Source organism: Brachyhypopomus gauderio, unplaced genomic scaffold (assembly GCF_052324685.1).
Source record: "Brachyhypopomus gauderio isolate BG-103 unplaced genomic scaffold, BGAUD_0.2 sc111, whole genome shotgun sequence".
NCBI lineage: Eukaryota > Metazoa > Chordata > Actinopteri > Gymnotiformes > Hypopomidae > Brachyhypopomus > Brachyhypopomus gauderio.
Genome location: NW_027506932.1, coordinates 387,630 through 414,569, shown reverse-complemented (window position 1 = coordinate 414,569; position 26,940 = coordinate 387,630). Strand labels below are relative to the sequence as shown.

The 26,940-nt window shown below is 41.9% G+C and overlaps 32 non-coding genes across 32 annotated transcripts; all 32 read left to right on the top strand.

Annotated features, from left to right (window-relative positions):
- Positions 1-517: 517 nt before the first annotated feature.
- trnap-ugg (transfer RNA proline (anticodon UGG)) lies at positions 518-589 on the top strand. The gene has a single exon. It is a non-coding gene; the product is annotated as a tRNA-Pro (tRNA).
- Positions 590-1,856: 1,267 nt separating this feature from the next.
- trnap-cgg (transfer RNA proline (anticodon CGG)) lies at positions 1,857-1,928 on the top strand. The gene has a single exon. It is a non-coding gene; the product is annotated as a tRNA-Pro (tRNA).
- Positions 1,929-2,534: 606 nt separating this feature from the next.
- trnap-ugg (transfer RNA proline (anticodon UGG)) lies at positions 2,535-2,606 on the top strand. The gene has a single exon. It is a non-coding gene; the product is annotated as a tRNA-Pro (tRNA).
- A 598-nt stretch (positions 2,607-3,204) lies between these two features.
- On the top strand, positions 3,205-3,276 carry trnap-ugg (transfer RNA proline (anticodon UGG)). The gene has a single exon. It is a non-coding gene; the product is annotated as a tRNA-Pro (tRNA).
- A 597-nt stretch (positions 3,277-3,873) lies between these two features.
- Positions 3,874-3,945, top strand: trnap-cgg (transfer RNA proline (anticodon CGG)). Its single transcript has one exon. It is a non-coding gene; the product is annotated as a tRNA-Pro (tRNA).
- A 606-nt stretch (positions 3,946-4,551) lies between these two features.
- Positions 4,552-4,623, top strand: trnap-ugg (transfer RNA proline (anticodon UGG)). Its single transcript has one exon. It is a non-coding gene; the product is annotated as a tRNA-Pro (tRNA).
- Positions 4,624-5,221: 598 nt separating this feature from the next.
- Positions 5,222-5,293, top strand: trnap-ugg (transfer RNA proline (anticodon UGG)). The gene has a single exon. It is a non-coding gene; the product is annotated as a tRNA-Pro (tRNA).
- Positions 5,294-5,891: 598 nt separating this feature from the next.
- On the top strand, positions 5,892-5,963 carry trnap-ugg (transfer RNA proline (anticodon UGG)). The gene has a single exon. It is a non-coding gene; the product is annotated as a tRNA-Pro (tRNA).
- A 597-nt stretch (positions 5,964-6,560) lies between these two features.
- On the top strand, positions 6,561-6,632 carry trnap-cgg (transfer RNA proline (anticodon CGG)). The gene has a single exon. It is a non-coding gene; the product is annotated as a tRNA-Pro (tRNA).
- Positions 6,633-7,237: 605 nt separating this feature from the next.
- Positions 7,238-7,309, top strand: trnap-ugg (transfer RNA proline (anticodon UGG)). Its single transcript has one exon. It is a non-coding gene; the product is annotated as a tRNA-Pro (tRNA).
- A 1,267-nt stretch (positions 7,310-8,576) lies between these two features.
- trnap-cgg (transfer RNA proline (anticodon CGG)) lies at positions 8,577-8,648 on the top strand. Its single transcript has one exon. It is a non-coding gene; the product is annotated as a tRNA-Pro (tRNA).
- A 606-nt stretch (positions 8,649-9,254) lies between these two features.
- trnap-ugg (transfer RNA proline (anticodon UGG)) lies at positions 9,255-9,326 on the top strand. Its single transcript has one exon. It is a non-coding gene; the product is annotated as a tRNA-Pro (tRNA).
- A 598-nt stretch (positions 9,327-9,924) lies between these two features.
- trnap-ugg (transfer RNA proline (anticodon UGG)) lies at positions 9,925-9,996 on the top strand. The gene has a single exon. It is a non-coding gene; the product is annotated as a tRNA-Pro (tRNA).
- Positions 9,997-10,593: 597 nt separating this feature from the next.
- On the top strand, positions 10,594-10,665 carry trnap-cgg (transfer RNA proline (anticodon CGG)). Its single transcript has one exon. It is a non-coding gene; the product is annotated as a tRNA-Pro (tRNA).
- A 606-nt stretch (positions 10,666-11,271) lies between these two features.
- trnap-ugg (transfer RNA proline (anticodon UGG)) lies at positions 11,272-11,343 on the top strand. The gene has a single exon. It is a non-coding gene; the product is annotated as a tRNA-Pro (tRNA).
- A 598-nt stretch (positions 11,344-11,941) lies between these two features.
- Positions 11,942-12,013, top strand: trnap-ugg (transfer RNA proline (anticodon UGG)). Its single transcript has one exon. It is a non-coding gene; the product is annotated as a tRNA-Pro (tRNA).
- A 597-nt stretch (positions 12,014-12,610) lies between these two features.
- On the top strand, positions 12,611-12,682 carry trnap-cgg (transfer RNA proline (anticodon CGG)). The gene has a single exon. It is a non-coding gene; the product is annotated as a tRNA-Pro (tRNA).
- Positions 12,683-13,287: 605 nt separating this feature from the next.
- trnap-ugg (transfer RNA proline (anticodon UGG)) lies at positions 13,288-13,359 on the top strand. The gene has a single exon. It is a non-coding gene; the product is annotated as a tRNA-Pro (tRNA).
- Positions 13,360-13,957: 598 nt separating this feature from the next.
- On the top strand, positions 13,958-14,029 carry trnap-ugg (transfer RNA proline (anticodon UGG)). The gene has a single exon. It is a non-coding gene; the product is annotated as a tRNA-Pro (tRNA).
- Positions 14,030-14,626: 597 nt separating this feature from the next.
- Positions 14,627-14,698, top strand: trnap-cgg (transfer RNA proline (anticodon CGG)). The gene has a single exon. It is a non-coding gene; the product is annotated as a tRNA-Pro (tRNA).
- Positions 14,699-15,295: 597 nt separating this feature from the next.
- Positions 15,296-15,367, top strand: trnap-cgg (transfer RNA proline (anticodon CGG)). The gene has a single exon. It is a non-coding gene; the product is annotated as a tRNA-Pro (tRNA).
- A 605-nt stretch (positions 15,368-15,972) lies between these two features.
- On the top strand, positions 15,973-16,044 carry trnap-ugg (transfer RNA proline (anticodon UGG)). Its single transcript has one exon. It is a non-coding gene; the product is annotated as a tRNA-Pro (tRNA).
- A 598-nt stretch (positions 16,045-16,642) lies between these two features.
- Positions 16,643-16,714, top strand: trnap-ugg (transfer RNA proline (anticodon UGG)). Its single transcript has one exon. It is a non-coding gene; the product is annotated as a tRNA-Pro (tRNA).
- A 597-nt stretch (positions 16,715-17,311) lies between these two features.
- trnap-cgg (transfer RNA proline (anticodon CGG)) lies at positions 17,312-17,383 on the top strand. Its single transcript has one exon. It is a non-coding gene; the product is annotated as a tRNA-Pro (tRNA).
- Positions 17,384-17,988: 605 nt separating this feature from the next.
- trnap-ugg (transfer RNA proline (anticodon UGG)) lies at positions 17,989-18,060 on the top strand. The gene has a single exon. It is a non-coding gene; the product is annotated as a tRNA-Pro (tRNA).
- Positions 18,061-18,658: 598 nt separating this feature from the next.
- trnap-ugg (transfer RNA proline (anticodon UGG)) lies at positions 18,659-18,730 on the top strand. The gene has a single exon. It is a non-coding gene; the product is annotated as a tRNA-Pro (tRNA).
- Positions 18,731-19,328: 598 nt separating this feature from the next.
- Positions 19,329-19,400, top strand: trnap-ugg (transfer RNA proline (anticodon UGG)). The gene has a single exon. It is a non-coding gene; the product is annotated as a tRNA-Pro (tRNA).
- A 1,275-nt stretch (positions 19,401-20,675) lies between these two features.
- On the top strand, positions 20,676-20,747 carry trnap-ugg (transfer RNA proline (anticodon UGG)). The gene has a single exon. It is a non-coding gene; the product is annotated as a tRNA-Pro (tRNA).
- Positions 20,748-22,692: 1,945 nt separating this feature from the next.
- Positions 22,693-22,764, top strand: trnap-ugg (transfer RNA proline (anticodon UGG)). The gene has a single exon. It is a non-coding gene; the product is annotated as a tRNA-Pro (tRNA).
- Positions 22,765-24,039: 1,275 nt separating this feature from the next.
- trnap-ugg (transfer RNA proline (anticodon UGG)) lies at positions 24,040-24,111 on the top strand. Its single transcript has one exon. It is a non-coding gene; the product is annotated as a tRNA-Pro (tRNA).
- Positions 24,112-25,379: 1,268 nt separating this feature from the next.
- On the top strand, positions 25,380-25,451 carry trnap-cgg (transfer RNA proline (anticodon CGG)). Its single transcript has one exon. It is a non-coding gene; the product is annotated as a tRNA-Pro (tRNA).
- A 1,276-nt stretch (positions 25,452-26,727) lies between these two features.
- Positions 26,728-26,799, top strand: trnap-ugg (transfer RNA proline (anticodon UGG)). The gene has a single exon. It is a non-coding gene; the product is annotated as a tRNA-Pro (tRNA).
- Positions 26,800-26,940: the final 141 nt, after the last annotated feature.

The window sequence follows — 26,940 nt, the reverse complement described above, 5'->3', positions numbered from 1 at the left end:
ACAGACCGTTTCTGAATGGCAAAGCAGCTTGTTGGACTACATCTTCGGTTATTCTGTTATTGTTTAGAAGCGAGAGATCCCTGGCCCTTTTTTGGGTTAAATTGCCAGCCAAGCCTACATTGACAACAAAAATGTGGATGCTCTGGTAGCTATTACAATAGCGATACCTGTCACGAAGTGAATCGCAACTGCAGACGAGTGAGGGTGAATAAATAATTTGCTGTTAAGCCAGTGTCCACAGAGCATAGATCTAGCACATCTGGCTCTTACATTAGCATGACAAGGCGGGACTGTACTTTCCCTAGCACGTGTGGTATATTACGTTTTCAAGTACAGTCTCCAGGAGTTGAATTGTGTTACTGTCTTTTCAGCCCAAATGCCAACTGATTTGTGCATAAGGGCTTGATACATTCATGTGTGTAGTCAAGACTGAGACTGTGCACTAGGCAAAAGAGCCAAAAAAGCCAAAATAAACGCCTCAAAAGGCCAAAATAAGAAATCAAATCTTGAACTAGTAGGCTCGTTGGTCTAGGCGTATGATTCTCGCTTTGGGTGCGAGAGGTCCCGGGTTCAAATCCCGGACGAGCCCTTTATATGTTATTTGACTAAAACTATGTACAGTGCTCTACTTTACTGCATTGTTGTGACATCTGCATCTAAGACATGTCAACATTAAAATAGACCATTTCTGAATGGCAAAGCAACTTTTTGGACTACAGCTTCGGTTATTGTTTAGAAGCAAGAGATCCCTGGCCCTTTTTTGGGTTAAATTGCCAGCCAAGCCTACATTGACAACAAAAATGTGGATGCTCTGGTAGCTATTACACTAGCGATACCTTTCACTAAGTGAATCGCAACTGCAGACGAGTGAGGGTGAATAAATAATTTGCTGTTAAGCCAGTGTCCACAGAGCATAGATCTAGCACATCTGGCTCTTACATTAGCATGACAAGCCGGGACTGTATTTTCCCTAGCACGTGTGGTATATTACGTTTTTAAGTACAGTCTCCAGGAGTTGAATTGTGTTACTGTCTTTTCAGCCCAAATGCCAACTGATTTGTGCATAAGGGCTTGATACATTCATGTGTGTAGTCAAGACTGAGACTGTGCACTAGGCAAAAGAGCCAAAAAAAGCCAAAATAAACGCCTCAAAAGGCCAAAATAAGAAAGCAAATCTTGAACTAGTAGGCTCGTTGGTCTAGGCGTATGATTCTTGCTTTGCGTGCGAGAGGTCCCAGGTTCAAATCCCGGATGAGCCCTTTATATGTTATTTGACTAAAACTATGTACAGTGCTCTACTTTACTGCATTGTTGTGACATCTGCATCTAAGACATGTCAACATTAAAATAGACCATTTCTGAATGGCAAAGCAACTTTTTGGACTACAGCTTCGGTTATTGTTTAGAAGCAAGAGATCCCTGGCCCTTTTTTGGGTTAAATTACCAGCCAAGCCTACATTGACAACAAAAATGTGGATGCTCTGGTAGCTATTACACTAGCGATACCTTTCACTAAGTGAATCGCAACTGCAGACGAGTGAGGGTGAATAAATAATTTGCTGTTAAGCCAGTGTCCACAGAGCATAGATCTAGCACATCTGGCTCTTACATTAGCATGACAAGCCGGGACTGTATTTTCCCTAGCACGTGTGGTACATTACGTTTTCAAGTACAGTCTTCAGGAGTTGAATTGTGTTACTGTCTTTTCAGCCCAAATGCCAACTGATTTGTGCATAAAAGCGTGATACATAGATGTGTGTAGTCAAGACTGAGAATGTGCACTAGGCAAAAGAGCCAAAAAAGCCAAAATAAACGCCTCAAAAGGCCAAAATAAGAAATCAAATCTTGAAATAGAAGGCTCGTTGGTCTAGTCGTATGATTCTCGCTTCGGGTGTGAGAGGTCCCGGGTTCAAATCCCGGACGAGCCCTTTATATGTTATTTGACTAAAATTATGTACAGTGCTCTTCTTTACTGCATTGTTGTGACATCTGCTTCTAAGACATGTCAACGTTTAAACAGACCGTTTCTGAATGGCAAAGCAGCTTGTTGGACTACATCTTCGGTTATTCTGTTATTGTTTAGAAGCGAGAGATCCCTGGCCCTTTTTTTGGTTAAATTGCCAGCCAAGCCTACATTGACAACAAAAATGTGGATGCTCTGGTAGCTATTACAATAGCGATACCTGTCACGAAGTGAATCGCAACTGCAGACGAGTGAGGGTGAATAAATAATTTGCTGTTAAGCCAGTGTCCACAGAGCATAGATCTAGCACATCTGGCTCTTACATTAGCATGACAAGCCGGGACTGTACTTTCCCTAGCACGTGTGGTATATTACGTTTTCAAGTACAGTCTCCAGGAGTTGAATTGTGTTACTGTCTTTTCAGCCCAAATGCCAACTGATTTGTGCATAAGGGCTTGATACATTCATGTGTGTAGTCAAGACTGAGACTGTGCACTAGGCAAAAGAGCCAAAAAAAGCCAAAATAAACGCCTCAAAAGGCCAAAATAAGAAAGCAAATCTTGAACTAGTAGGCTCGTTGGTCTAGGCGTATGATTCTCGCTTTGGGTGCGAGAGGTCCCGGGTTCAAATCCCGGACGAGCCCTTTATATGTTATTTGACTAAAACTATGTACAGTGCTCTACTTTACTGCATTGTTGTGACATCTGCATCTAAGACATGTCAACATTAAAATAGACCATTTCTGAATGGCAAAGCAACCTTTTGGACTACAGCTTCGGTTATTGTTTAGAAGCAAGAGATCCCTGGCCCTTTTTTGGGTTAAATTGCCAGCCAAGCCTACATTGACAACAAAAATGTGGATGCTCTGGTAGCTATTACACTAGCGATACCTTTCACTAAGTGAATCGCAACTGCAGACGAGTGAGGGTGAATAAATAATTTGCTGTTAAGCCAGTGTCCACAGAGCATAGATCTAGCACATCTGGCTCTTACATTAGCATGACAAGCTGGGACTGTATTTTCCCTAGCACGTGTGGTATATTACGTTTTTAAGTACAGTCTCCAGGAGTTGAATTGTGTTACTGTCTTTTCAGCCCAAATGCCAACTGATTTGTGCATAAGGGCTTGATACATTCATGTGTGTAGTCAAGACTGAGACTGTGCACTAGGCAAAAGAGCCAAAAAAAGCCAAAATAAACGCCTCAAAAGGCCAAAATAAGAAAGCAAATCTTGAACTAGTAGGCTCGTTGGTCTAGGCGTATGATTTTCGCTTTGGGTGCGAGAGGTCCCGGGTTCAAATCCCGGACGAGCCCTTTATATGTTATTTGACTAAAACTATGTACAGTGCTCTACTTTACTGCATTGTTGTGACATCTGCATCTAAGACATGTCAACATTAAAATAGACCATTTCTGAATGGCAAAGCAACTTTTTGGACTACAGCTTCGGTTATTGTTTAGAAGCAAGAGATCCCTGGCCCTTTTTTGGGTTAAATTGCCAGCCAAGCCTACATTGACAACAAAAATGTGGATGCTCTGGTAGCTATTACACTAGCGATACCTTTCACTAAGTGAATCGCAACTGCAGACGAGTGAGGGTGAATAAATAATTTGCTGTTAAGCCAGTGTCCACAGAGCATAGATCTAGCACATCTGGCTCTTACATTAGCATGACAAGCCGGGACTGTATTTTCCCTAGCACGTGTGGTACATTACGTTTTCAAGTACAGTCTTCAGGAGTTGAATTGTGTTACTGTCTTTTCAGCCCAAATGCCAACTGATTTGTGCATAAAAGCGTGATACATAGATGTGTGTAGTCAAGACTGAGAATGTGCACTAGGCAAAAGAGCCAAAAAAGCCTAAATAAACGCCTCAAAAGGCCAAAATAAGAAATCAAATCTTGAACTAATAGGCTCGTTGGTCTAGTCGTATGATTCTCGCTTCGGGTGTGAGAGGTCCCGGGTTCAAATCCCGGACGAGCCCTTTATATGTTATTTGACTAAAATTATGTACAGTGCTCTTCTTTACTGCATTGTTGTGACATCTGCTTCTAAGACATGTCAACGTTTAAACAGACCGTTTCTCAATGGTAAAGCAGCTTGTTGGACTACATCTTCAGTTATTCTGTTATTGTTTAGAAGCGAGAGATCCCTGGCCCTTTTTTGGGTTAAATTGCCAGCCAAGCCTACATTGACAACAAAAATGTGGATGCTCTGGTAGCTATTACAATAGCGATACCTGTCACGAAGTGAATCGCAACTGCAGACGAGTGAGGGTGAATAAATAATTTGCTGTTAAGCCAGTGTCCACAGAGCATAGATCTAGCACATCTGGCTCTTACATTAGCATGACAAGCCGGGACTGTATTTTCCCTAGCACGTGTGGTATATTACGTTTTCAAGTACAGTCTCCAGGAGTTGAATTGTGTTACTGTCTTTTCAGCCCAAATGCCAACTGATTTGTGCATAAGGGCTTGATACATTCATGTGTGTAGTCAAGACTGAGACTGTGCACTAGGCAAAAGAGCCAAAGAAAGCCAAAATAAACGCCTCAAAAGGCCAAAATAAGAAAGCAAATCTTGAACTAGTAGGCTCGTTGGTCTAGGCGTATGATTCTTGCTTTGGGTGCGAGAGGTCCCGGGTTCAAATCCCGGACGAGCCCTTTAGATGTTATTTGACTAAAACTATGTACAGTGCTCTACTTTACTGCATTGTTGTGACATCTGCATCTAAGACATGTCAACATTAAAATAGACCATTTCTGAATGGCAAAGCAACTTTTTGGACTACAGCTTCGGTTATTGTTTAGAAGCAAGAGATCCCTGGCCCTTTTTTGGGTTAAATTACCAGCCAAGCCTACATTGACAACAAAAATGTGGATGCTCTGGTAGCTATTACACTAGCGATACCTTTCACTAAGTGAATCGCAACTGCAGACGAGTGAGGGTGAATAAATAATTTGCTGTTAAGCCAGTGTCCACAGAGCATAGATCTAGCACATCTGGCTCTTACATTAGCATGACAAGCCGGGACTGTATTTTCCCTAGCACGTGTGGTACATTACGTTTTCAAGTACAGTCTCCAGGAGTTGAATTGTGTTACTGTCTTTTCAGCCCAAATGCCAACTGATTTGTGCATAAAAGCGTGATACATAGATGTGTGTAGTCAAGACTGAGACTGTGCACTAGGCAAAAGAGCCAAAAAAAGCCAAAATAAACGCCTCAAAAGGCCAAAATAAGAAAGCAAATCTTGAACTAGTAGGCTCGTTGGTCTAGGCGTATGATTCTCGCTTTGGGTGCGAGAGGTCCCGGGTTCAAATCCCGGACGAGCCCTTTATATGTTATTTGACTAAAACTATGTACAGTGCTCTACTTTACTGCATTGTTGTGACATCTGCATCTAAGACATGTCAACATTAAAATAGACCATTTCTGAATGGCAAAGCAACTTTTTGGACTACAGCTTCGGTTATTGTTTAGAAGCAAGAGATCCCTGGCCCTTTTTTGGGTTAAATTGCCAGCCAAGCCTACATTGACAACAAAAATGTGGATGCTCTGGTAGCTATTACACTAGCGATACCTTTCACTAAGTGAATCGCAACTGCAGACGAGTGAGGGTGAATAAATAATTTGCTGTTAAGCCAGTGTCCACAGAGCATAGATCTAGCACATCTGGCTCTTACATTAGCATGACAAGGCGGGACTGTATTTTCCCTAGCACGTGTGGTATATTACGTTTTCAAGTACAGTCTCCAGGAGTTGAATTGTGTTACTGTCTTTTCAGCCCAAATGCCAACTGATTTGTGCATAAGGGCTTGATACATTCATGTGTGTAGTCAAGACTGAGACTGTGCACTAGGCAAAAGAGCCAAAAAAAGCCAAAATAAACGCCTCAAAAGGCCAAAATAAGAAAGCAAATCTTGAACTAGTAGGCTCGTTGGTCTAGGCGTATGATTCTTGCTTTGGGTGCGAGAGGTCCCGGGTTCAAATCCCGGACGAGCCCTTTATATGTTATTTGACTAAAACTATGTACAGTGCTCTACTTTACTGCATTGTTGTGACATCTGCATCTAAGACATGTCAACATTAAAATAGACCATTTCTGAATGGCAAAGCAACTTTTTGGACTACAGCTTCGGTTATTGTTTAGAAGCAAGAGTTCCCTGGCCCTTTTTTGGGTTAAATTGCCAGCCAAGCCTACATTGACAACAAAAATGTGGATGCTCTGGTAGCTATTACACTAGCGATACCTTTCACTAAGTGAATCGCAACTGCAGACGAGTGAGGGTGAATAAATAATTTGCTGTTAAGCCAGTGTCCACAGAGCATAGATCTAGCACATCTGGCTCTTACATTAGCATGACAAGCCGGGACTGTATTTTCCCTAGCACGTGTGGTACATTACGTTTTCAAGTACAGTCTTCAGGAGTTGAATTGTGTTACTGTCTTTTCAGCCCAAATGCCAACTGATTTGTGCATAAAAGCGTGATACATAGATGTGTGTAGTCAAGACTGAGAATGTGCACTAGGCAAAAGAGCCAAAAAAGCCTAAATAAACGCCTCAAAAGGCCAAAATAAGAAATCAAATCTTGAACTAATAGGCTCGTTGGTCTAGTCGTATGATTCTCGCTTCGGGTGTGAGAGGTCCCGGGTTCAAATCCCGGACGAGCCCTTTATATGTTATTTGACTAAAATTATGTACAGTGCTCTTCTTTACTGCATTGTTGTGACATCTGCTTCTAAGACATGTCAACGTTTAAACAGACCGTTTCTGAATGGCAAAGCAGCTTGTTGGACTACATCTTCGGTTATTCTGTTATTGTTTAGAAGCGAGAGATCCCTGGCCCTTTTTTGGGTTAAATTGCCAGCCAAGCCTACATTGACAACAAAAATGTGGATGCTCTGGTAGCTATTACAATAGCGATACCTGTCACGAAGTGAATCGCAACTGCAGACGAGTGAGGGTGAATAAATAATTTGCTGTTAAGCCAGTGTCCACAGAGCATAGATCTAGCACATCTGGCTCTTACATTAGCATGACAAGGCGGGACTGTACTTTCCCTAGCACGTGTGGTATATTACGTTTTCAAGTACAGTCTCCAGGAGTTGAATTGTGTTACTGTCTTTTCAGCCCAAATGCCAACTGATTTGTGCATAAGGGCTTGATACATTCATGTGTGTAGTCAAGACTGAGACTGTGCACTAGGCAAAAGAGCCAAAAAAGCCAAAATAAACGCCTCAAAAGGCCAAAATAAGAAATCAAATCTTGAACTAGTAGGCTCGTTGGTCTAGGCGTATGATTCTCGCTTTGGGTGCGAGAGGTCCCGGGTTCAAATCCCGGACGAGCCCTTTATATGTTATTTGACTAAAACTATGTACAGTGCTCTACTTTACTGCATTGTTGTGACATCTGCATCTAAGACATGTCAACATTAAAATAGACCATTTCTGAATGGCAAAGCAACTTTTTGGACTACAGCTTCGGTTATTGTTTAGAAGCAAGAGATCCCTGGCCCTTTTTTGGGTTAAATTGCCAGCCAAGCCTACATTGACAACAAAAATGTGGATGCTCTGGTAGCTATTACACTAGCGATACCTTTCACTAAGTGAATCGCAACTGCAGACGAGTGAGGGTGAATAAATAATTTGCTGTTAAGCCAGTGTCCACAGAGCATAGATCTAGCACATCTGGCTCTTACATTAGCATGACAAGCCGGGACTGTATTTTCCCTAGCACGTGTGGTATATTACGTTTTTAAGTACAGTCTCCAGGAGTTGAATTGTGTTACTGTCTTTTCAGCCCAAATGCCAACTGATTTGTGCATAAGGGCTTGATACATTCATGTGTGTAGTCAAGACTGAGACTGTGCACTAGGCAAAAGAGCCAAAAAAAGCCAAAATAAACGCCTCAAAAGGCCAAAATAAGAAAGCAAATCTTGAACTAGTAGGCTCGTTGGTCTAGGCGTATGATTCTTGCTTTGCGTGCGAGAGGTCCCAGGTTCAAATCCCGGATGAGCCCTTTATATGTTATTTGACTAAAACTATGTACAGTGCTCTACTTTACTGCATTGTTGTGACATCTGCATCTAAGACATGTCAACATTAAAATAGACCATTTCTGAATGGCAAAGCAACTTTTTGGACTACAGCTTCGGTTATTGTTTAGAAGCAAGAGATCCCTGGCCCTTTTTTGGGTTAAATTACCAGCCAAGCCTACATTGACAACAAAAATGTGGATGCTCTGGTAGCTATTACACTAGCGATACCTTTCACTAAGTGAATCGCAACTGCAGACGAGTGAGGGTGAATAAATAATTTGCTGTTAAGCCAGTGTCCACAGAGCATAGATCTAGCACATCTGGCTCTTACATTAGCATGACAAGCCGGGACTGTATTTTCCCTAGCACGTGTGGTACATTACGTTTTCAAGTACAGTCTTCAGGAGTTGAATTGTGTTACTGTCTTTTCAGCCCAAATGCCAACTGATTTGTGCATAAAAGCGTGATACATAGATGTGTGTAGTCAAGACTGAGAATGTGCACTAGGCAAAAGAGCCAAAAAAGCCAAAATAAACGCCTCAAAAGGCCAAAATAAGAAATCAAATCTTGAAATAGAAGGCTCGTTGGTCTAGTCGTATGATTCTCGCTTCGGGTGTGAGAGGTCCCGGGTTCAAATCCCGGACGAGCCCTTTATATGTTATTTGACTAAAATTATGTACAGTGCTCTTCTTTACTGCATTGTTGTGACATCTGCTTCTAAGACATGTCAACGTTTAAACAGACCGTTTCTGAATGGCAAAGCAGCTTGTTGGACTACATCTTCGGTTATTCTGTTATTGTTTAGAAGCGAGAGATCCCTGGCCCTTTTTTTGGTTAAATTGCCAGCCAAGCCTACATTGACAACAAAAATGTGGATGCTCTGGTAGCTATTACAATAGCGATACCTGTCACGAAGTGAATCGCAACTGCAGACGAGTGAGGGTGAATAAATAATTTGCTGTTAAGCCAGTGTCCACAGAGCATAGATCTAGCACATCTGGCTCTTACATTAGCATGACAAGCCGGGACTGTACTTTCCCTAGCACGTGTGGTATATTACGTTTTCAAGTACAGTCTCCAGGAGTTGAATTGTGTTACTGTCTTTTCAGCCCAAATGCCAACTGATTTGTGCATAAGGGCTTGATACATTCATGTGTGTAGTCAAGACTGAGACTGTGCACTAGGCAAAAGAGCCAAAAAAAGCCAAAATAAACGCCTCAAAAGGCCAAAATAAGAAAGCAAATCTTGAACTAGTAGGCTCGTTGGTCTAGGCGTATGATTCTCGCTTTGGGTGCGAGAGGTCCCGGGTTCAAATCCCGGACGAGCCCTTTATATGTTATTTGACTAAAACTATGTACAGTGCTCTACTTTACTGCATTGTTGTGACATCTGCATCTAAGACATGTCAACATTAAAATAGACCATTTCTGAATGGCAAAGCAACCTTTTGGACTACAGCTTCGGTTATTGTTTAGAAGCAAGAGATCCCTGGCCCTTTTTTGGGTTAAATTGCCAGCCAAGCCTACATTGACAACAAAAATGTGGATGCTCTGGTAGCTATTACACTAGCGATACCTTTCACTAAGTGAATCGCAACTGCAGACGAGTGAGGGTGAATAAATAATTTGCTGTTAAGCCAGTGTCCACAGAGCATAGATCTAGCACATCTGGCTCTTACATTAGCATGACAAGCTGGGACTGTATTTTCCCTAGCACGTGTGGTATATTACGTTTTTAAGTACAGTCTCCAGGAGTTGAATTGTGTTACTGTCTTTTCAGCCCAAATGCCAACTGATTTGTGCATAAGGGCTTGATACATTCATGTGTGTAGTCAAGACTGAGACTGTGCACTAGGCAAAAGAGCCAAAAAAAGCCAAAATAAACGCCTCAAAAGGCCAAAATAAGAAAGCAAATCTTGAACTAGTAGGCTCGTTGGTCTAGGCGTATGATTTTCGCTTTGGGTGCGAGAGGTCCCGGGTTCAAATCCCGGACGAGCCCTTTATATGTTATTTGACTAAAACTATGTACAGTGCTCTACTTTACTGCATTGTTGTGACATCTGCATCTAAGACATGTCAACATTAAAATAGACCATTTCTGAATGGCAAAGCAACTTTTTGGACTACAGCTTCGGTTATTGTTTAGAAGCAAGAGATCCCTGGCCCTTTTTTGGGTTAAATTGCCAGCCAAGCCTACATTGACAACAAAAATGTGGATGCTCTGGTAGCTATTACACTAGCGATACCTTTCACTAAGTGAATCGCAACTGCAGACGAGTGAGGGTGAATAAATAATTTGCTGTTAAGCCAGTGTCCACAGAGCATAGATCTAGCACATCTGGCTCTTACATTAGCATGACAAGCCGGGACTGTATTTTCCCTAGCACGTGTGGTACATTACGTTTTCAAGTACAGTCTTCAGGAGTTGAATTGTGTTACTGTCTTTTCAGCCCAAATGCCAACTGATTTGTGCATAAAAGCGTGATACATAGATGTGTGTAGTCAAGACTGAGAATGTGCACTAGGCAAAAGAGCCAAAAAAGCCTAAATAAACGCCTCAAAAGGCCAAAATAAGAAATCAAATCTTGAACTAATAGGCTCGTTGGTCTAGTCGTATGATTCTCGCTTCGGGTGTGAGAGGTCCCGGGTTCAAATCCCGGACGAGCCCTTTATATGTTATTTGACTAAAATTATGTACAGTGCTCTTCTTTACTGCATTGTTGTGACATCTGCTTCTAAGACATGTCAACGTTTAAACAGACCGTTTCTCAATGGTAAAGCAGCTTGTTGGACTACATCTTCAGTTATTCTGTTATTGTTTAGAAGCGAGAGATCCCTGGCCCTTTTTTGGGTTAAATTGCCAGCCAAGCCTACATTGACAACAAAAATGTGGATGCTCTGGTAGCTATTACAATAGCGATACCTGTCACGAAGTGAATCGCAACTGCAGACGAGTGAGGGTGAATAAATAATTTGCTGTTAAGCCAGTGTCCACAGAGCATAGATCTAGCACATCTGGCTCTTACATTAGCATGACAAGCCGGGACTGTATTTTCCCTAGCACGTGTGGTATATTACGTTTTCAAGTACAGTCTCCAGGAGTTGAATTGTGTTACTGTCTTTTCAGCCCAAATGCCAACTGATTTGTGCATAAGGGCTTGATACATTCATGTGTGTAGTCAAGACTGAGACTGTGCACTAGGCAAAAGAGCCAAAGAAAGCCAAAATAAACGCCTCAAAAGGCCAAAATAAGAAAGCAAATCTTGAACTAGTAGGCTCGTTGGTCTAGGCGTATGATTCTTGCTTTGGGTGCGAGAGGTCCCGGGTTCAAATCCCGGACGAGCCCTTTAGATGTTATTTGACTAAAACTATGTACAGTGCTCTACTTTACTGCATTGTTGTGACATCTGCATCTAAGACATGTCAACATTAAAATAGACCATTTCTGAATGGCAAAGCAACTTTTTGGACTACAGCTTCGGTTATTGTTTAGAAGCAAGAGATCCCTGGCCCTTTTTTGGGTTAAATTACCAGCCAAGCCTACATTGACAACAAAAATGTGGATGCTCTGGTAGCTATTACACTAGCGATACCTTTCACTAAGTGAATCGCAACTGCAGACGAGTGAGGGTGAATAAATAATTTGCTGTTAAGCCAGTGTCCACAGAGCATAGATCTAGCACATCTGGCTCTTACATTAGCATGACAAGCCGGGACTGTATTTTCCCTAGCACGTGTGGTACATTACGTTTTCAAGTACAGTCTCCAGGAGTTGAATTGTGTTACTGTCTTTTCAGCCCAAATGCCAACTGATTTGTGCATAAAAGCGTGATACATAGATGTGTGTAGTCAAGACTGAGACTGTGCACTAGGCAAAAGAGCCAAAAAAAGCCAAAATAAACGCCTCAAAAGGCCAAAATAAGAAAGCAAATCTTGAACTAGTAGGCTCGTTGGTCTAGGCGTATGATTCTCGCTTTGGGTGCGAGAGGTCCCGGGTTCAAATCCCGGACGAGCCCTTTATATGTTATTTGACTAAAACTATGTACAGTGCTCTACTTTACTGCATTGTTGTGACATCTGCATCTAAGACATGTCAACATTAAAATAGACCATTTCTGAATGGCAAAGCAACTTTTTGGACTACAGCTTCGGTTATTGTTTAGAAGCAAGAGTTCCCTGGCCCTTTTTTGGGTTAAATTGCCAGCCAAGCCTACATTGACAACAAAAATGTGGATGCTCTGGTAGCTATTACACTAGCGATACCTTTCACTAAGTGAATCGCAACTGCAGACGAGTGAGGGTGAATAAATAATTTGCTGTTAAGCCAGTGTCCACAGAGCATAGATCTAGCACATCTGGCTCTTACATTAGCATGACAAGCCGGGACTGTATTTTCCCTAGCACGTGTGGTACATTACGTTTTCAAGTACAGTCTTCAGGAGTTGAATTGTGTTACTGTCTTTTCAGCCCAAATGCCAACTGATTTGTGCATAAAAGCGTGATACATAGATGTGTGTAGTCAAGACTGAGAATGTGCACTAGGCAAAAGAGCCAAAAAAGCCTAAATAAACGCCTCAAAAGGCCAAAATAAGAAATCAAATCTTGAACTAATAGGCTCGTTGGTCTAGTCGTATGATTCTCGCTTCGGGTGTGAGAGGTCCCGGGTTCAAATCCCGGACGAGCCCTTTATATGTTATTTGACTAAAATTATGTACAGTGCTCTTCTTTACTGCATTGTTGTGACATCTGCTTCTAAGACATGTCAACGTTTAAACAGACCGTTTCTGAATGGCAAAGCAGCTTGTTGGACTACATCTTCGGTTATTCTGTTATTGTTTAGAAGCGAGAGATCCCTGGCCCTTTTTTGGGTTAAATTGCCAGCCAAGCCTACATTGACAACAAAAATGTGGATGCTCTGGTAGCTATTACAATAGCGATACCTGTCACGAAGTGAATCGCAACTGCAGACGAGTGAGGGTGAATAAATAATTTGCTGTTAAGCCAGTGTCCACAGAGCATAGATCTAGCACATCTGGCTCTTACATTAGCATGACAAGGCGGGACTGTACTTTCCCTAGCACGTGTGGTATATTACGTTTTCAAGTACAGTCTCCAGGAGTGGAATTGTGTTACTGTCTTTTCAGCCCAAATGCCAACTGATTTGTGCATAAGGGCTTGATACATTCATGTGTGTAGTCAAGACTGAGACTGTGCACTAGGCAAAAGAGCCAAAAAAGCCAAAATAAACGCCTCAAAAGGCCAAAATAAGAAATCAAATCTTGAACTAGTAGGCTCGTTGGTCTAGGCGTATGATTCTCGCTTTGGGTGCGAGAGGTCCCGGGTTCAAATCCCGGACGAGCCCTTTATATGTTATTTGACTAAAACTATGTACAGTGCTCTACTTTACTGCATTGTTGTGACATCTGCATCTAAGACATGTCAACATTAAAATAGACCATTTCTGAATGGCAAAGCAACTTTTTGGACTACAGCTTCGGTTATTGTTTAGAAGCAAGAGATCCCTGGCCCTTTTTTGGGTTAAATTGCCAGCCAAGCCTACATTGACAACAAAAATGTGGATGCTCTGGTAGCTATTACACTAGCGATACCTTTCACTAAGTGAATCGCAACTGCAGACGAGTGAGGGTGAATAAATAATTTGCTGTTAAGCCAGTGTCCACAGAGCATAGATCTAGCACATCTGGCTCTTACATTAGCATGACAAGGCGGGACTGTATTTTCCCTAGCACGTGTGGTATATTACGTTTTCAAGTACAGTCTCCAGGAGTTGAATTGTGTTACTGTCTTTTCAGCCCAAATGCCAACTGATTTGTGCATAAGGGCTTGATACATTCATGTGTGTAGTCAAGACTGAGACTGTGCACTAGGCAAAAGAGCCAAAAAAAGCCAAAATAAACGCCTCAAAAGGCCAAAATAAGAAAGCAAATCTTGAACTAGTAGGCTCGTTGGTCTAGGCGTATGATTCTTGCTTTGGGTGCGAGAGGTCCCGGGTTCAAATCCCGGACGAGCCCTTTATATGTTATTTGACTAAAACTATGTACAGTGCTCTACTTTACTGCATTGTTGTGACATCTGCATCTAAGACATGTCAACATTAAAATAGACCATTTCTGAATGGCAAAGCAACTTTTTGGACTACAGCTTCGGTTATTGTTTAGAAGCAAGAGTTCCCTGGCCCTTTTTTGGGTTAAATTGCCAGCCAAGCCTACATTGACAACAAAAATGTGGATGCTCTGGTAGCTATTACACTAGCGATACCTTTCACTAAGTGAATCGCAACTGCAGACGAGTGAGGGTGAATAAATAATTTGCTGTTAAGCCAGTGTCCACAGAGCATAGATCTAGCACATCTGGCTCTTACATTAGCATGACAAGCCGGGACTGTATTTTCCCTAGCACGTGTGGTACATTACGTTTTCAAGTACAGTCTTCAGGAGTTGAATTGTGTTACTGTCTTTTCAGCCCAAATGCCAACTGATTTGTGCATAAAAGCGTGATACATAGATGTGTGTAGTCAAGACTGAGAATGTGCACTAGGCAAAAGAGCCAAAAAAGCCTAAATAAACGCCTCAAAAGGCCAAAATAAGAAATCAAATCTTGAACTAATAGGCTCGTTGGTCTAGTCGTATGATTCTCGCTTCGGGTGTGAGAGGTCCCGGGTTCAAATCCCGGACGAGCCCTTTATATGTTATTTGACTAAAACTATGTACAGTGCTCTACTTTACTGCATTGTTGTGACATCTGCATCTAAGACATGTCAACATTAAAATAGACCATTTCTGAATGGCAAAGCAACTTTTTGGACTACAGCTTCGGTTATTGTTTAGAAGCAAGAGTTCCCTGGCCCTTTTTTGGGTTAAATTGCCAGCCAAGCCTACATTGACAACAAAAATGTGGATGCTCTGGTAGCTATTACACTAGCGATACCTTTCACTAAGTGAATCGCAACTGCAGACGAGTGAGGGTGAATAAATAATTTGCTGTTAAGCCAGTGTCCACAGAGCATAGATCTAGCACATCTGGCTCTTACATTAGCATGACAAGCCGGGACTGTATTTTCCCTAGCACGTGTGGTACATTACGTTTTCAAGTACAGTCTTCAGGAGTTGAATTGTGTTACTGTCTTTTCAGCCCAAATGCCAACTGATTTGTGCATAAAAGCGTGATACATAGATGTGTGTAGTCAAGACTGAGAATGTGCACTAGGCAAAAGAGCCAAAAAAGCCTAAATAAACGCCTCAAAAGGCCAAAATAAGAAATCAAATCTTGAACTAATAGGCTCGTTGGTCTAGTCGTATGATTCTCGCTTCGGGTGTGAGAGGTCCCGGGTTCAAATCCCGGACGAGCCCTTTATATGTTATTTGACTAAAATTATGTACAGTGCTCTTCTTTACTGCATTGTTGTGACATCTGCTTCTAAGACATGTCAACGTTTAAACAGACCGTTTCTGAATGGCAAAGCAGCTTGTTGGACTACATCTTCGGTTATTCTGTTATTGTTTAGAAGCGAGAGATCCCTGGCCCTTTTTTGGGTTAAATTGCCAGCCAAGCCTACATTGACAACAAAAATGTGGATGCTCTGGTAGCTATTACAATAGCGATACCTGTCACGAAGTGAATCGCAACTGCAGACGAGTGAGGGTGAATAAATAATTTGCTGTTAAGCCAGTGTCCACAGAGCATAGATCTAGCACATCTGGCTCTTACATTAGCATGACAAGGCGGGACTGTACTTTCCCTAGCACGTGTGGTATATTACGTTTTCAAGTACAGTCTCCAGGAGTTGAATTGTGTTACTGTCTTTTCAGCCCAAATGCCAACTGATTTGTGCATAAGGGCTTGATACATTCATGTGTGTAGTCAAGACTGAGACTGTGCACTAGGCAAAAGAGCCAAAAAAGCCAAAATAAACGCCTCAAAAGGCCAAAATAAGAAATCAAATCTTGAACTAGTAGGCTCGTTGGTCTAGGCGTATGATTCTCGCTTTGGGTGCGAGAGGTCCCGGGTTCAAATCCCGGACGAGCCCTTTATATGTTATTTGACTAAAACTATGTACAGTGCTCTACTTTACTGCATTGTTGTGACATCTGCATCTAAGACATGTCAACATTAAAATAGACCATTTCTGAATGGCAAAGCAACTTTTTGGACTACAGCTTCGGTTATTGTTTAGAAGCAAGAGATCCCTGGCCCTTTTTTGGGTTAAATTGCCAGCCAAGCCTACATTGACAACAAAAATGTGGATGCTCTGGTAGCTATTACACTAGCGATACCTTTCACTAAGTGAATCGCAACTGCAGACGAGTGAGGGTGAATAAATAATTTGCTGTTAAGCCAGTGTCCACAGAGCATAGATCTAGCACATCTGGCTCTTACATTAGCATGACAAGGCGGGACTGTATTTTCCCTAGCACGTGTGGTATATTACGTTTTCAAGTACAGTCTCCAGGAGTTGAATTGTGTTACTGTCTTTTCAGCCCAAATGCCAACTGATTTGTGCATAAGGGCTTGATACATTCATGTGTGTAGTCAAGACTGAGACTGTGCACTAGGCAAAAGAGCCAAAAAAAGCCAAAATAAACGCCTCAAAAGGCCAAAATAAGAAAGCAAATCTTGAACTAGTAGGCTCGTTGGTCTAGGCGTATGATTCTTGCTTTGGGTGCGAGAGGTCCCGGGTTCAAATCCCGGACGAGCCCTTTATATGTTATTTGACTAAAACTATGTACAGTGCTCTACTTTACTGCATTGTTGTGACATCTGCATCTAAGACATGTCAACATTAAAATAGACCATTTCTGAATGGCAAAGCAACTTTTTGGACTACAGCTTCGGTTATTGTTTAGAAGCAAGAGTTCCCTGGCCCTTTTTTGGGTTAAATTGCCAGCCAAGCCTACATTGACAACAAAAATGTGGATGCTCTGGTAGCTATTACACTAGCGATACCTTTCACTAAGTGAATCGCAACTGCAGACGAGTGAGGGTGAATAAATAATTTGCTGTTAAGCCAGTGTCCACAGAGCATAGATCTAGCACATCTGGCTCTTACATTAGCATGACAAGCCGGGACTGTATTTTCCCTAGCACGTGTGGTACATTACGTTTTCAAGTACAGTCTTCAGGAGTTGAATTGTGTTACTGTCTTTTCAGCCCAAATGCCAACTGATTTGTGCATAAAAGCGTGATACATAGATGTGTGTAGTCAAGACTGAGAATGTGCACTAGGCAAAAGAGCCAAAAAAGCCTAAATAAACGCCTCAAAAGGCCAAAATAAGAAATCAAATCTTGAACTAATAGGCTCGTTGGTCTAGTCGTATGATTCTCGCTTCGGGTGTGAGAGGTCCCGGGTTCAAATCCCGGACGAGCCCTTTATATGTTATTTGACTAAAATTATGTACAGTGCTCTTCTTTACTGCATTGTTGTGACATCTGCTTCTAAGACATGTCAACGTTTAAACAGACCGTTTCTGAATGGCAAAGCAGCTTGTTGGACTACATCTTCGGTTATTCTGTTATTGTTTAGAAGCGAGAGATCCCTGGCCCTTTTTTGGGTTAAATTGCCAGCCAAGCCTACATTGACAACAAAAATGTGGATGCTCTGGTAGCTATTACAATAGCGATACCTGTCACGAAGTGAATCGCAACTGCAGACGAGTGAGGGTGAATAAATAATTTGCTGTTAAGCCAGTGTCCACAGAGCATAGATCTAGCACATCTGGCTCTTACATTAGCATGACAAGGCGGGACTGTACTTTCCCTAGCACGTGTGGTATATTACGTTTTCAAGTACAGTCTCCAGGAGTTGAATTGTGTTACTGTCTTTTCAGCCCAAATGCCAACTGATTTGTGCATAAGGGCTTGATACATTCATGTGTGTAGTCAAGACTGAGACTGTGCACTAGGCAAAAGAGCCAAAAAAGCCAAAATAAACGCCTCAAAAGGCCAAAATAAGAAATCAAATCTTGAACTAGTAGGCTCGTTGGTCTAGGCGTATGATTCTCGCTTTGGGTGCGAGAGGTCCCGGGTTCAAATCCCGGACGAGCCCTTTATATGTTATTTGACTAAAACTATGTACAGTGCTCTACTTTACTGCATTGTTGTGACATCTGCATCTAAGACATGTCAACATTAAAATAGACCATTTCTGAATGGCAAAGCAACTTTTTGGACTACAGCTTCGGTTATTGTTTAGAAGCAAGAGATCCCTGGCCCTTTTTTGGGTTAAATTGCCAGCCAAGCCTACATTGACAACAAAAATGTGGATGCTCTGGTAGCTATTACACTAGCGATACCTTTCACTAAGTGAATCGCAACTGCAGACGAGTGAGGGTGAATAAATAATTTGCTGTTAAGCCAGTGTCCACAGAGCATAGATCTAGCACATCTGGCTCTTACATTAGCATGACAAGCCGGGACTGTATTTTCCCTAGCACGTGTGGTATATTACGTTTTCAAGTACAGTCTCCAGGAGTTGAATTGTGTTACTGTCTTTTCAGCCCAAATGCCAACTGATTTGTGCATAAGGGCTTGATACATTCATGTGTGTAGTCAAGACTGAGACTGTGCACTAGGCAAAAGAGCCAAAAAAAGCCAAAATAAACGCCTCAAAAGGCCAAAATAAGAAAGCAAATCTTGAACTAGTAGGCTCGTTGGTCTAGGCGTATGATTCTTGCTTTGGGTGCGAGAGGTCCCGGGTTCAAATCCCGGACGAGCCCTTTATATGTTATTTGACTAAAACTATGTACAGTGCTCTACTTTACTGCATTGTTGTGACATCTGCATCTAAGACATGTCAACATTAAAATAGACCATTTCTGAATGGCAAAGCAACTTTTTGGACTACAGCTTCGGTTATTGTTTAGAAGCAAGAGATCCCTGGCCCTTTTTTGGGTTAAATTGCCAGCCAAGCCTACATTGACAACAAAAATGTGGATGCTCTGGTAGCTATTACAATAGCGATACCTGTCACGAAGTGAATCGCAACTGCAGACGAGTGAGGGTGAATAAATAATTTGCTGTTAAGCCAGTGTCCACAGAGCATAGATCTAGCACATCTGGCTCTTACATTAGCATGACAAGCCGGGACTGTATTTTCCCTAGCACGTGTGGTACATTACGTTTTCAAGTACAGTCTCCAGGAGTTGAATTGTGTTACTGTCTTTTCAGCCCAAATGCCAACTGATTTGTGCATAAGGGCTTGATACATTCATGTGTGTAGTCAAGACTGAGACTGTGCACTAGGCAAAAGAGCCAAAAAAAGCCAAAATAAACGCCTCAAAAGGCCAAAATAAGAAAGCAAATCTTGAACTAGTAGGCTCGTTGGTCTAGGCGTATGATTCTTGCTTTGGGTGCGAGAGGTCCCGGGTTCAAATCCCGGACGAGCCCTTTATATGTTATTTGACTAAAACTATGTACAGTGCTCTACTTTACTGCATTGTTGTGACATCTGCATCTAAGACATGTCAACATTAAAATAGACCATTTCTGAATGGCAAAGCAACTTTTTGGACTACAGCTTCGGTTATTGTTTAGAAGCAAGAGATCCCTGGCCCTTTTTTGGGTTAAATTGCCAGCCAAGCCTACATTGACAACAAAAATGTGGATGCTCTGGTAGCTATTACAATAGCGATACCTGTCACGAAGTGAATCGCAACTGCAGACGAGTGAGGGTGAATAAATAATTTGCTGTTAAGCCAGTGTCCACAGAGCATAGATCTAGCACATCTGGCTCTTACATTAGCATGACAAGCCGGGACTGTATTTTCCCTAGCACGTGTGGTACATTACGTTTTCAAGTACAGTCTTCAGGAGTTGAATTGTGTTACTGTCTTTTCAGCCCAAATGCCAACTGATTTGTGCATAAAAGCGTGATACATAGATGTGTGTAGTCAAGACTGAGAATGTGCACTAGGCAAAAGAGCCAAAAAAGCCTAAATAAACGCCTCAAAAGGCCAAAATAAGAAATCAAATCTTGAAATAGAAGGCTTGTTGGTCTAATCGTATGATTCTCGCTTCGGGTGTGAGAGGTCCCGGGTTCAAATCCTGGACGAGCCCTTTTTATGTTATTTGACTAAAATTATGTACAGTGCTCTTCTTTACTGCATTGTTGTGACATCTGCTTCTAAGACATGTCAACGTTTAAACAGACCGTTTCTGAATGGCAAAGCAGCTTGTTGGACTACATCTTCGGTTATTCTGTTATTGTTTAGAAGCGAGAGATCCCTGGTCCTTTTTTGGGTTAAATTGCCAGCCAAGCCTACATTGACAACAAAAATGTGGATGCTCTGGTAGCTATTACAATAGCGATACCTGTCACGAAGTGAATCGCAACTGCAGACGAGTGAGGGTGAATAAATAATTTGCTGTTAAGCCAGTGTCCACAGAGCATAGATCTAGCACATCTGGCTCTTACATTAGCATGACAAGGCGGGACTGTACTTTCCCTAGCACGTGTGGTATATTACGTTTTCAAGTACAGTCTCCAGGAGTTGAATTGTGTTACTGTCTTTTCAGCCCAAATGCCAACTGATTTGTGCATAAGGGCTTGATACATTCATGTGTGTAGTCAAGACTGAGACTGTGCACTAGGCAAAAGAGCCAAAAAAAGCCAAAATAAACGCCTCAAAAGGCCAAAATAAGAAAGCAAATCTTGAACTAGTAGGCTCGTTGGTCTAGGCGTATGATTCTTGCTTTGGGTGCGAGAGGTCCCGGGTTCAAATCCCGGACGAGCCCTTTATATGTTATTTGACTAAAACTATGTACAGTGCTCTACTTTACTGCATTGTTGTGACATCTGCATCTAAGACATGTCAACATTAAAATAGACCATTTCTGAATGGCAAAGCAACTTTTTGGACTACAGCTTCGGTTATTGTTTAGAAGCAAGAGATCCCTGGCCCTTTTTTGGGTTAAATTGCCAGCCAAGCCTACATTGACAACAAAAATGTGGATGCTCTGGTAGCTATTACAATAGCGATACCTGTCACGAAGTGAATCGCAACTGCAGACGAGTGAGGGTGAATAAATAATTTGCTGTTAAGCCAGTGTCCACAGAGCATAGATCTAGCACATCTGGCTCTTACATTAGCATGACAAGCCGGGACTGTATTTTCCCTAGCACGTGTGGTACATTACGTTTTCAAGTACAGTCTTCAGGAGTTGAATTGTGTTACTGTCTTTTCAGCCCAAATGCCAACTGATTTGTGCATAAAAGCGTGATACATAGATGTGTGTAGTCAAGACTGAGAATGTGCACTAGGCAAAAGAGCCAAAAAAGCCTAAATAAACGCCTCAAAAGGCCAAAATAAGAAATCAAATCTTGAAATAGAAGGCTTGTTGGTCTAATCGTATGATTCTCGCTTCGGGTGTGAGAGGTCCCGGGTTCAAATCCTGGACGAGCCCTTTTTATGTTATTTGACTAAAATTATGTACAGTGCTCTTCTTTACTGCATTGTTGTGACATCTGCTTCTAAGACATGTCAACGTTTAAACAGACCGTTTCTGAATGGCAAAGCAGCTTGTTGGACTACATCTTCGGTTATTCTGTTATTGTTTAGAAGCGAGAGATCCCTGGTCCTTTTTTGGGTTAAATTGCCAGCCAAGCCTACATTGACAACAAAAATGTGGATGCTCTGGTAGCTATTACAATAGCGATACCTGTCACGAAGTGAATCGCAACTGCAGACGAGTGAGGGTGAATAAATAATTTGCTGTTAAGCCAGTGTCCACAGAGCATAGATCTAGCACATCTGGCTCTTACATTAGCATGACAAGGCGGGACTGTACTTTCCCTAGCACGTGTGGTATATTACGTTTTCAAGTACAGTCTCCAGGAGTTGAATTGTGTTACTGTCTTTTCAGCCCAAATGCCAACTGATTTGTGCATAAGGGCTTGATACATTCATGTGTGTAGTCAAGACTGAGACTGTGCACTAGGCAAAAGAGCCAAAAAAAGCCAAAATAAACGCCTCAAAAGGCCAAAATAAGAAAGCAAATCTTGAACTAGTAGGCTCGTTGGTCTAGGCGTATGATTTTCGCTTTGGGTGCGAGAGGTCCCGGGTTCAAATCCCGGACGATCCCTTTATATGTTATTTGACTAAAACTATGTACAGTGCTCTACTTTACTGCATTGTTGTGACATCTGCATCTAAGACATGTCAACATTAAAATAGACCATTTCTGAATGGCAAAGCAACTTTTTGGACTACAGCTTCGGTTATTGTTTAGAAGCAAGAGATCCCTGGCCCTTTTTTGGGTTAAATTGCCAGCCAAGCCTACATTGACAACAAAAATGTGGATGCTCTGGTAGCTATTACACTAGCGATACCTTTCACTAAGTGAATCGCAACTGCAGACGAGTGAGGGTGAATAAATAATTTGCTGTTAAGCCAGTGTCCACAGAGCATAGATCTAGCACATCTGGCTCTTACATTAGCATGACAAGCCGGGACTGTATTTTCCCTAGCACGTGTGGTATATTACGTTTTCAAGTACAGTCTCCAGGAGTTGAATTGTGTTACTGTCTTTTCAGCCCAAATGCCAACTGATTTGTGCATAAGGGCTTGATACATTCATGTGTGTAGTCAAGACTGAGACTGTGCACTAGGCAAAAGAGCCAAAAAAAGCCAAAATAAACGCCTCAAAAGGCCAAAATAAGAAAGCAAATCTTGAACTAGTAGGCTTGTTGGTCTAGGCGTATGATTCTTGCTTTGGGTGCAAGAGGTCCCGGGTTCAAATCCCGGACGAGCCCTTTATATGTTATTTGACTAAAACTATGTACAGTGCTCTACTTTACTGCATTGTTGTGACATCTGCATCTAAGACATGTCAACATTAAAATAGACCATTTCTGAATGGCAAAGCAACTTTTTGGACTACAGCTTCGGTTATTGTTTAGAAGCAAGAGATCCCTGGCCCTTTTTTGGGTTAAATTGCCAGCCAAGCCTACATTGACAACAAAAATGTGGATGCTCTGGTAGCTATTACAATAGCGATACCTGTCACGAAGTGAATCGCAACTGCAGACGAGTGAGGGTGAATAAATAATTTGCTGTTAAGCCAGTGTCCACAGAGCATAGATCTAGCACATCTGGCTCTTACATTAGCATGACAAGCCGGGACTGTATTTTCCCTAGCACGTGTGGTACATTACGTTTTCAAGTACAGTCTTCAGGAGTTGAATTGTGTTACTGTCTTTTCAGCCCAAATGCCAACTGATTTGTGCATAAAAGCGTGATACATAGATGTGTGTAGTCAAGACTGAGAATGTGCACTAGGCAAAAGAGCCAAAAAAGCCTAAATAAACGCCTCAAAAGGCCAAAATAAGAAATCAAATCTTGAAATAGAAGGCTCGTTGGTCTAGTCGTATGATTCTCGCTTCGGGTGTGAGAGGTCCCGGGTTCAAATCCTGGACGAGCCCTTTTTATGTTATTTGACTAAAATTATGTACAGTGCTCTTCTTTACTGCATTGTTGTGACATCTGCTTCTAAGACATGTCAACGTTTAAACAGACCATTTCTGAATGGCAAAGCAGCTTGTTGGACTACATCTTCGGTTATTCTGTTATTGTTTAGAAGCGAGAGATCCCTGGCCCTTTTTTGGATTAAATTGCCAGCCAAGCCTACATTGACAACAAAAATGTGGATGCTCTGGTAGCTATTACAATAGCGATACCTGTCACGAAGTGAATCGCAACTGCAGACGAGTGAGGGTGAATAAATAATTTGCTGTTAAGCCAGTGTCCACAGAGCATAGATCTAGCACATCTGGCTCTTACATTAGCATGACAAGCCGGGACTGTACTTTCCCTAGCACGTGTGGTATATTACGTTTTCAAGTACAGTCTCCAGGAGTTGAATTGTGTTACTGTCTTTTCAGCCCAAATGCCAACTGATTTGTGCATAAGGGCTTGATACATTCATGTGTGTAGTCAAGACTGAGACTGTGCACTAGGCAAAAGAGCCAAAAAAAGCCAAAATAAACGCCTCAAAAGGCCAAAATAAGAAAGCAAATCTTGAACTAGTAGGCTCGTTGGTCTAGGCGTATGATTCTTGCTTTGGGTGCGAGAGGTCCCGGGTTCAAATCCCGGACGAGCCCTTTATATGTTATTTGACTAAAACTATGTACAGTGCTCTACTTTACTGCATTGTTGTGACATCTGCATCTAAGACATGTCAACATTAAAATAGACCATTTCTGAATGGCAAAGCAACTTTTTGGACTACAGCTTCGGTTATTGTTTAGAAGCAAGAGATCCCTGGCCCTTTTTTGGGTTAAATTGCCAGCCAAGCCTACATTGACAACAAAAATGTGGATGCTCTGGTAGCTATTACACTAGCGATACCTTTCACTAAGTGAATCGCAACTGCAGACGAGTGAGGGTGAATAAATAATTTGCTGTTAAGCCAGTGTCCACAGAGCATAGATCTAGCACATCTGGCTCTTACATTAGCATGACAAGCCGGGACTGTATTTTCCCTAGCACGTGTGGTATATTACGTTTTCAAGTACAGTCTCCAGGAGTTGAATTGTGTTACTGTCTTTTCAGCCCAAATGCCAACTGATTTGTGCATAAGGGCTTGATACATTCATGTGTGTAGTCAAGACTGAGACTGTGCACTAGGCAAAAGAGCCAAAAAAAGCCAAAATAAACGCCTCAAAAGGCCAAAATAAGAAAGCAAATCTTGAACTAGTAGGCTCGTTGGTCTAGGCGTATGATTCTTGCTTTTATGTGCGAGAGGTCCCGGGTTCAAATCCCGGACGAGCCCTTTATATGTTATTTGACTAAAACTATGTACAGTGCTCTACTTTACTGCATTGTTGTGACATCTGCATCTAAGACATGTCAACATTAAAATAGACCATTTCTGAATGGCAAAGCAACTTTTTGGACTACAGCTTCGGTTATTGTTTAGAAGCAAGAGTTCCCTGGCCCTTTTTTGGGTTAAATTGCCAGCCAAGCCTACATTGACAACAAAAATGTGGATGCTCTGGTAGCTATTACACTAGCGATACCTTTCACTAAGTGAATCGCAACTGCAGACGAGTGAGGGTGAATAAATAATTTGCTGTTAAGCCAGTGTCCACAGAGCATAGATCTAGCACATCTGGCTCTTACATTAGCATGACAAGCCGGGACTGTATTTTCCCTAGCACGTGTGGTACATTACGTTTTCAAGTACAGTCTTCAGGAGTTGAATTGTGTTACTGTCTTTTCAGCCCAAATGCCAACTGATTTGTGCATAAAAGCGTGATACATAGATGTGTGTAGTCAAGACTGAGAATGTGCACTAGGCAAAAGAGCCAAAAAAGCCAAAATAAACGCCTCAAAAGGCCAAAATAAGAAATCAAATCTTGAACTAATAGGCTCGTTGGTCTAGTCGTATGATTCTCGCTTCGGGTGTGAGAGGTCCCGGGTTCAAATCCCGGACGAGCCCTTTATATGTTATTTGACTAAAATTATGTACAGTGCTCTTCTTTACTGCATTGTTGTGACATCTGCTTCTAAGACATGTCAACGTTTAAACAGACCGTTTCTGAATGGCAAAGCAGCTTGTTGGACTACATCTTCGGTTATTCTGTTATTGTTTAGAAGCGAGAGATCCCTGGTCCTTTTTTGGGTTAAATTGCCAGCCAAGCCTACATTGACAACAAAAATGTGGATGCTCTGGTAGCTATTACAATAGCGATACCTGTCACGAAGTGAATCGCAACTGCAGACGAGTGAGGGTGAATAAATAATTTGCTGTTAAGCCAGTGTCCACAGAGCATAGATCTAGCACATCTGGCTCTTACATTAGCATGACAAGGCGGGACTGTACTTTCCCTAGCACGTGTGGTATATTACGTTTTCAAGTACAGTCTCCAGGAGTTGAATTGTGTTACTGTCTTTTCAGCCCAAATGCCAACTGATTTGTGCATAAGGGCTTGATACATTCATGTGTGTAGTCAAGACTGAGACTGTGCACTAGGCAAAAGAGCCAAAAAAAGCCAAAATAAACGCCTCAAAAGGCCAAAATAAGAAAGCAAATCTTGAACTAGTAGGCTCGTTGGTCTAGGCGTATGATTTTCGCTTTGGGTGCGAGAGGTCCCGGGTTCAAATCCCGGACGATCCCTTTATATGTTATTTGACTAAAACTATGTACAGTGCTCTACTTTACTGCATTGTTGTGACATCTGCATCTAAGACATGTCAACATTAAAATAGACCATTTCTGAATGGCAAAGCAACTTTTTGGACTACAGCTTCGGTTATTGTTTAGAAGCAAGAGATCCCTGGCCCTTTTTTGGGTTAAATTGCCAGCCAAGCCTACATTGACAACAAAAATGTGGATGCTCTGGTAGCTATTACACTAGCGATACCTTTCACTAAGTGAATCGCAACTGCAGACGAGTGAGGGTGAATAAATAATTTGCTGTTAAGCCAGTGTCCACAGAGCATAGATCTAGCACATCTGGCTCTTACATTAGCATGACAAGCCGGGACTGTATTTTCCCTAGCACGTGTGGTATATTACGTTTTCAAGTACAGTCTCCAGGAGTTGAATTGTGTTACTGTCTTTTCAGCCCAAATGCCAACTGATTTGTGCATAAGGGCTTGATACATTCATGTGTGTAGTCAAGACTGAGACTGTGCACTAGGCAAAAGAGCCAAAAAAAGCCAAAATAAACGCCTCAAAAGGCCAAAATAAGAAAGCAAATCTTGAACTAGTAGGCTTGTTGGTCTAGGCGTATGATTCTTGCTTTGGGTGCAAGAGGTCCCGGGTTCAAATCCCGGACGAGCCCTTTATATGTTATTTGACTAAAACTATGTACAGTGCTCTACTTTACTGCATTGTTGTGACATCTGCATCTAAGACATGTCAACATTAAAATAGACCATTTCTGAATGGCAAAGCAACTTTTTGGACTACAGCTTCGGTTATT